At 45.3% G+C, this 9,511-nt stretch overlaps 1 pseudogene; it reads left to right on the top strand.

The window, feature by feature from the left end:
- The first annotated feature begins 1,569 nt into the window (after positions 1-1,569).
- Positions 1,570-3,417, top strand: LOC114497162 (annotated as a pseudogene).
- Positions 3,418-9,511: the final 6,094 nt, after the last annotated feature.

Genomic DNA, 9,511 nt, shown 5'->3' with positions numbered 1-9,511 from the left:
ATTTGCCTTTTCTTGGTGATCTCCCCTAGGAGATAGAAGCTCCAGGTAACAGGGGCTCTGTCTGTATCTTCAGTAATTAACAATGCCTGATACTTAGATGGGCTTGTTGACACATATGTTATGGATAGATGGAGGAACTGATAGGTAAAGATAATCTAGTGAAGGGCTTATGCTTATCATTTAAATATTTACTGATTATTATTTAGAAGTTTATGATTTTTATTTGAACATTTACATCTGTGACTATCTTGAAATCAAGCACAGGCTTGGATTAAGGAAAAAAGAATACAAAAAATTAACACAGTACCAAAGGGTATTTCCACACAAAACTGCCTGCCTTTCGGAGGGAACAAAAAGGTAATAATGCTGACTGCTTCTGTGTGTGTGTGTGTGTGTGTGTGTGTGTGAGAGAGAGAGAGAGAGAGAGAGAGAGAGAGAGAGAGAGAGAGGGACTAAAAGAGAAATTGAGAGAGAAACTGAGAGAGAAAAAGAAAGCTAGCTCATGGACAGACTATACCCTCCTAGGGTCCTGCTCCTAGATGCACACAGCCTAGTGCTACCCACACCCAACACTTCCAACTCTGAGCTTCTTCAGCCAATGAAAAATTAGTGGTAGGGGAGCGTCACTTTTCATTTCCCTTGACCAGTTTAACAAGAAACAGAGCTCTGTTTTCTGAGAGGCTCATAATTAAGTGGATTAAAATGTTTTCCTTCACTGTGACTTTGCCAACTCCCTTGTACCTATCCCTGGCCCAATTCCCAGGGAGTGGACAGAGACTGGGAGGAGACAGAATGCCTTGTTGTATGCTTCCAGAGCAATTAGCCTGTGCATCATCATTTTGGGAGGAAATTTATGGCTGTCTTTTGGAGCATGGCAGCCAAGACCTCTGTGGCCCACATTTGTCTGCTGGAGGAGTTCCTGGAAGTGAAGCCTCAATATTAATTCCAATTACAGTCAGATGGAAGTCCATTCATAAGGTCTGCCTTTGACAGGCTCCTCTCCTGCAGCTCTTGACTGACCTTGAGCCACTATTGCTGCTGCCAGCCTCAGAGAGGGGAAAAAGCACACAGGGCTTAGTCCTGGTTCCTAGGATTCTGAGAAAACAGGCCATAGTGTAGTGGACTATGAGAGGAAGGCTGAGGAAGAATGTGGAGGCTGTGACATCTTAGCATCTTTAGTTGGAGACCATCCTCATATCCTTCCCAGATGCTTCTGGAAGGGTGGCATGCAAGGGACACTACCCATGGTTTGAAATTTCCCAGGCACTGGGACCATTTTTTTACCTTGTTTAAAGTAGGGGCTTAAGTCCTTGATGAACCCAGGAGGCAATGCAACCACAGCCTCCAGAAAGCCCCAGGTGGGTGCTGGGGCCAGAACCTACAATATGATCATTAGTGTTCACAGGGTTGAGCTGAACCCCTGAGGGTTCTAACATGAGCTGGGCTGACAGTGGTTGTTGCACACTCATGGCACCAAGACACCAATGACAAAATACAAACACAAGGAAACAAATACCTCGATATTGATTATGAATTAGGTTAACAAGATTATTAATTACACCTAAAAGTATGTATTTACTGCACCAGACTGCTGATGAGTTTTGTGAGATATTAAGGCTACTTATCAGGAAAACAGTAGGTTTCTCACCAGCAATAATTACAGCATTTCTGGAGAATAAAGATGGTCAAGGTGTTCAGGAAGTAAAACTGTCCAGTTACAGGAGAAGGCTCAGACAGCCTGTCATACTCGAATTTGAACAGCCACTCAAAATATGTGGTGATACTATGATTTATTTTGACTTTTTGAGTAAAACGGTTTTCCACCAGAAAGCAACTATCTGTTTCTTGGGACTACGTGGATGGGGGAATCAGTCATTGGAGACTGCTTCTTATTGGCTTACTGTGGGGGGGGGGGTTCCACCCACAGGGCCCCCCAGGCCACCACAGATGAGAATAAGTCTACCAAGACAAGATCTGCTTGCGGAAGAAAGGTGGCTGATCTCTCAAAGGAGAAGGACCAAGAGTCTTTTCCTCAATGGGCTTTTATTGGGTTCATTTTGCACAGGAATACAGGTAAAGCTCATTAATCATTGTCAGGCAGTAAGGATCAAGCAATAGATAATATACAAAGAACTCTAAGGGCCTATTTTGAGTCAGGGTCAGATAGCTAAAGAGCCATAAAACTTTGAGGAACAAACTCACTTCTTGCTTGGACTCTTATCATTTAATTGAGAGCATTCTAAGCAAAGCAGATTTCACAGGATTTTATATATTCTTTCTTAGGCCTGGTCACCTGGTGAACCTGCCCTTTCCAGCACAGGGCTGCACCACCCTCTGTCATTGTTTCAGGCTTAAGTCAAGCAGGGGAAGTAAGGCAGCCAAGAGATTAGGAGACTTCTTGCAGATAGAATGAGGACTCGGGCTATGTCAAAGCCAGGGGCAAGGGTCCATCACCCCCTTTTGCTGCAGCCTCCCAAGTCCTTCCTTGGGGGGCTCCTACATGATCATGCCTGTCTTAGGTCATTCCCCCCTTGGGGAATCTTACCATCATTGGCTAACGGACCAAGCATTGGGGGCCAGTTATGATGAAGTGAAAGGAGCAGAAGCGGTGCTCCTGCTAGGGAGATAAACTTTGTCTCCTTAGTGGCTTATGGTCCGAAGGTCACCCACTCAGCCTTAGCCGTGGGGGGTGGGGTGGTTACAGCTTCTGAAACCAGGCAGGACGGTTTCCAACAGCTTACAAGATCAAATATCTTGAGAATTTTTCTCTGCTCAGAGAAAACCACAAATTCTGCCAGTATCAACAGAATTTATGGGTTTTATGATGAATGTAAAAGAAGATACAACATTAAACTCTGGAAAACTTTCACAAACTGCTTTAACTGTGTACTGACAGTAGCCATCATGGATAAGTAAATAATTTTTTTGTCATGGGGGTTTATCACCAGATCTTCAATCAATGGAGCAGATTTGTGAATTATATGACCAACTAATGTACAATATCAAGGTCTTTTCTGTGATCTTTTGTGGTCTGACCCTAATAAAGATATCTTAGGCTGGGGTGAAAATGGCAGAGAAGTGTCCTTGACACTTAGTGAACAAGTGGTTGCAAAATTTCTCTATAAGCATGATATCAATCTTCTATGTAGAGCTCATCAGGAAGTTGAAGATGGATATGAAGTATTTTGCAAAGAAGCAGTTAGTCATTATGTTTTCAGCACCCAATTATTGTGGAAAGTTTGACAATGTAGGTACCATGATTAGTGTGGACACAATATTAATGTGTTCTTTGCCTATTTAAAAGCTGCAGAGACAAAGAAGCCTTATGCCACAAGGCCCATAACATCTCCAAGGGGTATAATAAAAGCAAGCAAAGAATTAGATGCCATTTTGATGCTGTCTTGTTGGGACTTGTGACAGATAATATATAACTTTCAGTTTTAAAACTGCAATGTGGATTAGTCAGCTTGCTCAAATAGTATGTTTGTGGAGCCCTCTCTTCCATTAACTTAATGAATGGCATTTGCTGGTTATAACTGCCACCCCTCAAATGCTTTGTTTTTTAATTCTCTATTCTTTTACAAACAACTTTAATGATGGTGTTAAAGCTGTGCATCCCAGAATAGTTTATCCTAAGAGGTAAGGATACAATTGACCTTTCTTAAAATTTAATACAACCCATGAATAATGTAAATACTTCTTTTCTATAGGATATAAAGAGAGGCATAGGGTACTCAATCTATACATGTTATTGTCATAAGACGCATATTGTTGATATAAACCACTGAACTTTTTTTAAACTTAAAAATATGTTTTAAAAGGGATTGCTTATTTCTTTCATTGTCTTGTCATGTACAAACTGGTTTTTATAGCTATCAACATTAGGAGTAATTTCAATCTTGCTAGCATTAGTGGCATAATATATATTTAATTAAAGCATACTTACAACTACCATATACTTAAAATGACAATTAAAGCCACTCAGGACCACAGCACACTATAAAGGGGCATCTGATAGAGAGTCTATTTACAGGTGGGGAAGAGGCTAGAGAACAAAAAGAACGGAACCCTGACCTCTTGAAGTATGAAGGGATAGGGCATTGCTCTGGGGATTTACAGAAGCTGGGCATTTAGTTGAGGGTGCTGCCACCTATGGCCACCTGGTGGTGGAAGAATCAGGAAATGAAAGGTTACCAGGTCACTTTCCTTCCTGTTGGTGCCTCTCCATGTCTGAGTCTAGAGTGTGCCAGAGGCCAGGGAGCCTTTGAGGGGACAAAAGTACCATGAACATTTGGCAGGTTCACCTTCTAGGACCTATCTAAGGTGTGTGAGGAGGAGGCTGGGCTTTGTCCTTGACCTCCCAACAGCGAGAACAAGCTGTTCCTGATGCTTGCTCAAAGCTTCCACCTGCAGTCTGAGCTGGATGACTTCAGAATTTCAAAATTTCAATTCCCTATCAGCACCTTAGGGCTTCCCACCATCCCTACTGTACTCTAGCAGCATTGGGGGATGGACTGCACACCTGAGCACTAGGCCAGGTACAGTAGGGTAGAGAAACTGAAGTATGCTCTTGTTCTCTACAGCTGGTGACATCAGCCAGTGACATCATTGGGGTGGCCCTGCAGATGGAGGGTATCAAAAGTTCAAATAACTAATTGGGTTGGGGTGTGTGTGTGAGGGATGTCTTCAACAGTAGGGGCTGTGCCAGGAATGTTCCTGCTTGTTGTGGGGACCTCAGCAGGAGGCTGAAGCCTCATATGGCTGTCTGAGGTGGCAACCCTAGCTGTGTGCCCAGGAAGGGTCTGTGCGCAGCTGGGCTCACTAGAAGTATATGTGTGTGTGGTGGGGAGATGGATGCCTGGGTCCTAGTACATGGGACTGCACAGAAACTGCAGGTAAAGGACATTTAACTCTCCACAGGTTCACAGGTTAACTCTGCTTTTTTCAGAGAGGGAGGACCCCACAACAGCCCTCTGTCATATTTGGGGTAGAGGTCAGTCCCCACCTGCTTTCTGCAGCCTAGGCACCTCCTTTCCACCTGCAAGGCCATTCTCCACTTCTCCTGCTCCAGTTTCTCCCCTCTGCACCATATTCTACACAGGAATCTCCAAAACAAAAGTTCAGAGCTCATTCAGAGCTAGCTGTTCTTGCTCCCCACCGCCTCAGAACAAAGCCCAGAGCTGGTGGGGAAAGGGAAGGAGATAGCTGGCACTCCTAGTGAATTCTAAGAATGTCTGCACTTTTTCTTGTCTCCTCTAGATTGAGCTGATGGAACGGAGGCTGGGGATGGAGGTGGCATGGCCTCCAAGCACCACACCCATGTTCCTGCCTGGTAGCACCACACACCTAGCCTTTGGTGTCTGTTCCCTCCCTGCCATCTGCCAGCTGCCCACATGTCCTGTTATCCTTTAAGCTCAGCCACACAGTCCCATCTCCCCGACACAGTCAAGGATCTCTAGACTTTCCCAAGACCCCTCCTGAAGTGTCACCTTGGCCCTCACTTCTCATTGCCTCAGAGGCCTGACTGATCACCTCCAAGCCTCCTGCAGAGAGGCCATATCACTGCCCAGGGTGGCACTGCCTCCTGAGGAGAGTTACCACGGTCAAGCCCAGCCAGGTCTGAGCACAGAGAGCCCTGACCCACAGCATATCTTTGAACAGAAATCCATATCTGCAAGCAATGGTGCTAGGCTGAAAGAGAGCCATAGGAGTTACTCATTTGGGTGGCTCATACACAGGCAAAAGGGCCCCAGGGGAGTGTATGAGTATGATGGCAACTGTGCCAGACACTTTGCAGGGACGGGGACGGAGCGCTCAGGAATACTCATCCAGGGTGCTTGGGTGAGCTAGTGCATTTAACCTAGAAGACTGGCTTCCTCTTAGTGGAGGCATCATCCACCTCTCGCAGCAGCACCCATTCCTTCCAAAAGGATACACCCCTCCAGAAGGACACCCCCATCCCTGCAGGGGTCCCCCTCCTCCAGGACCTGCCTTACAGGCCCCATCCCCCACCACCAAGGGTCCCACCCTCCCTACCTCACTAACCTGGTTTTCCTGCCTTTGGTGATGGAAAACTAGCTGACAGCAGGGTGTTAGAAAAACCAAAATCTCGCATGCTAAGTAGTAGTGAGATGGAAAAATGGTCTTGGGACTCTGGTGAGCCTGGGGTCACAGTGGGAGGTAAGGGATCACAGAATAAAAATGAGACCTATGCTAGGGGCCATTTCATCCTCTTACAGAGAAGCGGTCAAGATTAGGATCCCACTGGTAGATGCCTTGCAGGGCAGGGCTAGGGACAGAATGGAGCTGACTCCCAACAAGGTGTTCAGGGTGCTGCAGGTTTAGGCCCCTTGGAAGGAAGGAACCTTGATGTGGCCTAGGCACACCAACCACCTGCTGCCTCTCCTTCCTGGTAAAGCAGAGCCATGACCAAAAAGAAGTAAAGAGCAGGGTTGGGGCCTCAGCCAGGGTTTGCCTGGTCCATGCTCTGCAGAAACTGAGCAAATTTAGTCCCACTCCAGCTGGTGGCTTTGAAGCCTCCTTTGTCTGTTGTCCTACTCTAAGGTGCCTGAGCCCACCAAGGTGCAGGGAGCACACAGTGACCAGGTGTTACCCATGAGATACTGTTCTGGAGCAGGCTCTGGGCTCTCCCTCATTGACCACGTAAGCTCCCTCTCAACCTCCAAAAGCCATTGACTGATAGCTTCTGGGAGCAGAAGTTCACAGAAATATGTTTTATAAGATCAAAGACCCACAATCCTTTTATCACATACATTGGAAAGGTTGTTCAACTTTTCCCAACTTTGCTCAACTTTTGCCAACTTTTTGTTCTCAGTTTCTAATGAAGATTCACTGATTCAAATGTTCTGAGAGGTTCTGCAGCAAAGAAACATTTAATTGGGGTCACAAAGCATTTCTTACATCTAATTGATCATGAGGTCCTTTCATTTCTACCACATTTTGAGAAAAGCTAAAGTGTTGGTCTGATCATTTCTCCCTTCAACACTTGAATTCCTTCTTGGACCTGTCTTTTCACCCCTACAGAGGAATACTCTTGGCTTTGGTAATCCCTACTTTGCTTTCAGGACACAAGTCCCTTGCTTTGCCTGCCCTCCTAAATCTAGTCCCTACCTCTCAGCCTGGGTTCATCTCACACTATACCCTTCACATAGGCCCACAGCCTGGCCTTCCCTTATTCTCTAAACACAGGGTATTGTAGACCTCCTTGCTTTTGTTCCAACCCTTCTCCAGCCCAGAGTGTCCTGTCTCATTTCTTCTATCCATTCAATTCTAACTCATCAACAAAGTCTCAAATGCTCCTTCTTCTGTGAAGCCTGCCTGGGTCTCAGGATAACTCACCCTAGATGGGCATTGTTTCTATATTTTACCCCTTGACTTCAGCCAGGTACTCTCCGTTGCCCCCAAAGATACTCCTTGAAGGAGAGTTCCAGGTTTGATTTGACCCTATATCCTCCTTAACCACATCCTTTCCCACAGGACCTAGCACAAGGCTTTTTCAATAATATCTATCAGTAGATGTTATTGAAATCACTTCTCTCACTTCTCCCTCTTGCCTCTGGGAAGAGTCCCTAGAAGCAAGGTGGTTTTTTCTACCAGAGCTCTGGGATTATGACATTTTTGTGTGCAGACTACAAGGAGTCATATGTATCAGGACAATTAATGTTGTTGATTAACTCTGAGGACTCAATCAACCATGGATTTAATGCAGTATAGAATTCAGCCCTAAGGTGAGCAACCATCTAATGAACTAATGAGGCTGCACAAGGATCAGCAGAAGATCCAGGCCCTGAGGGCCACACAGTGTTCTTGGTGAAGGATAGAGAGAAATGAGGATGGGGAGGAAATCAAAGACAATAAAATAAAGGAGGAAAGAGGACTAGTCACCAAAGAACTCTGATGTGTCCTCTGGTTTTGTCAGACATTTTTAGAACATATAGGAAAGTATTAGAGAAATATACCCTGTCCTTCCCTGTGTCTTTCTGGCAGTGCTGACTTCATGCACACTCAGCTCTGGTGAAAGTCAGAGGCATCATTTGTGCTGCCCTGGGAAGTATCATGGTACAGGGCCAGGTTCCTGGATTGAGTGGCAAGGACAGACTGTGCTAGTGCTGAGAGCAGGGACAGATTCCCTTATAATCCCCCTAGCCTAACATAGGCCACATAGGAATATTTGCTAACCACAGAGTGCTGCAAGTGTGAAGTGATAGAGGAGGAAAAAGCAGGCACAACCTAGGATTAGGCTGCCCTGGCAAAGGGAGACGGGGTTGTTTTTTCTTTGGATATTCTAGAGGGGGTGGGCTCTGAGGCCTGCCATTCTTCCAAAATTGTGTAGTTTTTGTATCTTGTGTTGTTTTAGTTTGTAAACTAATCCTATGGAAATGAGGTAATTAAAAACTTACGAAGGTAATGATAGGGAAACTCAGGTGTTAAAGATTTTAGCCTTAATTGATAGGTTTAAGTATTTAAAGCTGCAACTCAAGAGTTAAAGACTTTAAGCCTTAATTGATGTGCTTAAGTGAGTAATGCATGTGGAAAGCTGTTATTCCAAAACTGTAGCTTTTGAATGAAGACTCCTTTCCTTTGTCACCTAAACTTTGCCTCTGGAATTTTGCCTAGAGGGTGGTAGCAGGCATAAGGACCCCACTTGCTGTTGGGTAACACAACCACAGCTGTGTGCATGGAGCCTCCCCTTTTCTGGGTGGACCTTTCTGAAAATGAATGCAGATGTCTTTCCATACCTTGCTCCTCAGCATGTGTCCTTAAAGCAGCCACATCACTGGCACCATAAAGTTGACCTAGCCCAGCTCCCCAGACAGGATCTGCATTTCCCCCGAATTTCCTGGATACTTGTGGACAAAAGTATGAGAAATATCTATCTCAGGTACTGTCTAGACAGCGTGACCTCCTCATCTATATAACAGGCTCCTTGAAGTGCAAATCCACCTTAGAAATCTTGCTTCTCTCCACCCTCCTGAAAACCTACCCCCCAAAAGTTGGCTCTAAACTTTAAGGGGAACAAGTTCTCAACTGAGAGTGAAAATGAAATTGGGAAACTGGGCTCAGCACTTTCCTGGGGTCTTAAAAAGCATAATTACTCTGACCATGGGACTGTAAACCATTAATCAAGTACTTGTGCTGACAACTCCATTCCAGGTCACTTGTAATTAGTACCAGAGTTGGAGGAGCACCCAGGTTCCTGCTCATTCAACCAGAAGAAACAACAGGGCTTAGTTGACCCCTTTTCCAGAGGGATAAATATGTTGTTTGTTTCCGAGGCTTTGGAGGACATCACCCACCCTGCACAAATGCACACTGTGGACTGACAGAGATTGTTATGCTTATACTATGTGTGTTGGGATATGACCACAGAGTTGCATTGTACAGAGGCAGCTGTTTTCATGCACAGTTAGAGCATCTGCCTGATGTTCCAACTGGGGCTGGAGGCAGACCATCTCCTGAACAGCCAAGGACAAGGAGAATGGCCTTCCAA

This window comes from Phyllostomus discolor, chromosome 5 (genome assembly GCF_004126475.2).
Source record: "Phyllostomus discolor isolate MPI-MPIP mPhyDis1 chromosome 5, mPhyDis1.pri.v3, whole genome shotgun sequence".
In the NCBI taxonomy this organism is placed as follows: Eukaryota; Metazoa; Chordata; class Mammalia; order Chiroptera; family Phyllostomidae; genus Phyllostomus; species Phyllostomus discolor.
Note: the sequence above shows the minus strand (reverse complement) of the source record. Positions and strands in the feature narration are given on the sequence as shown.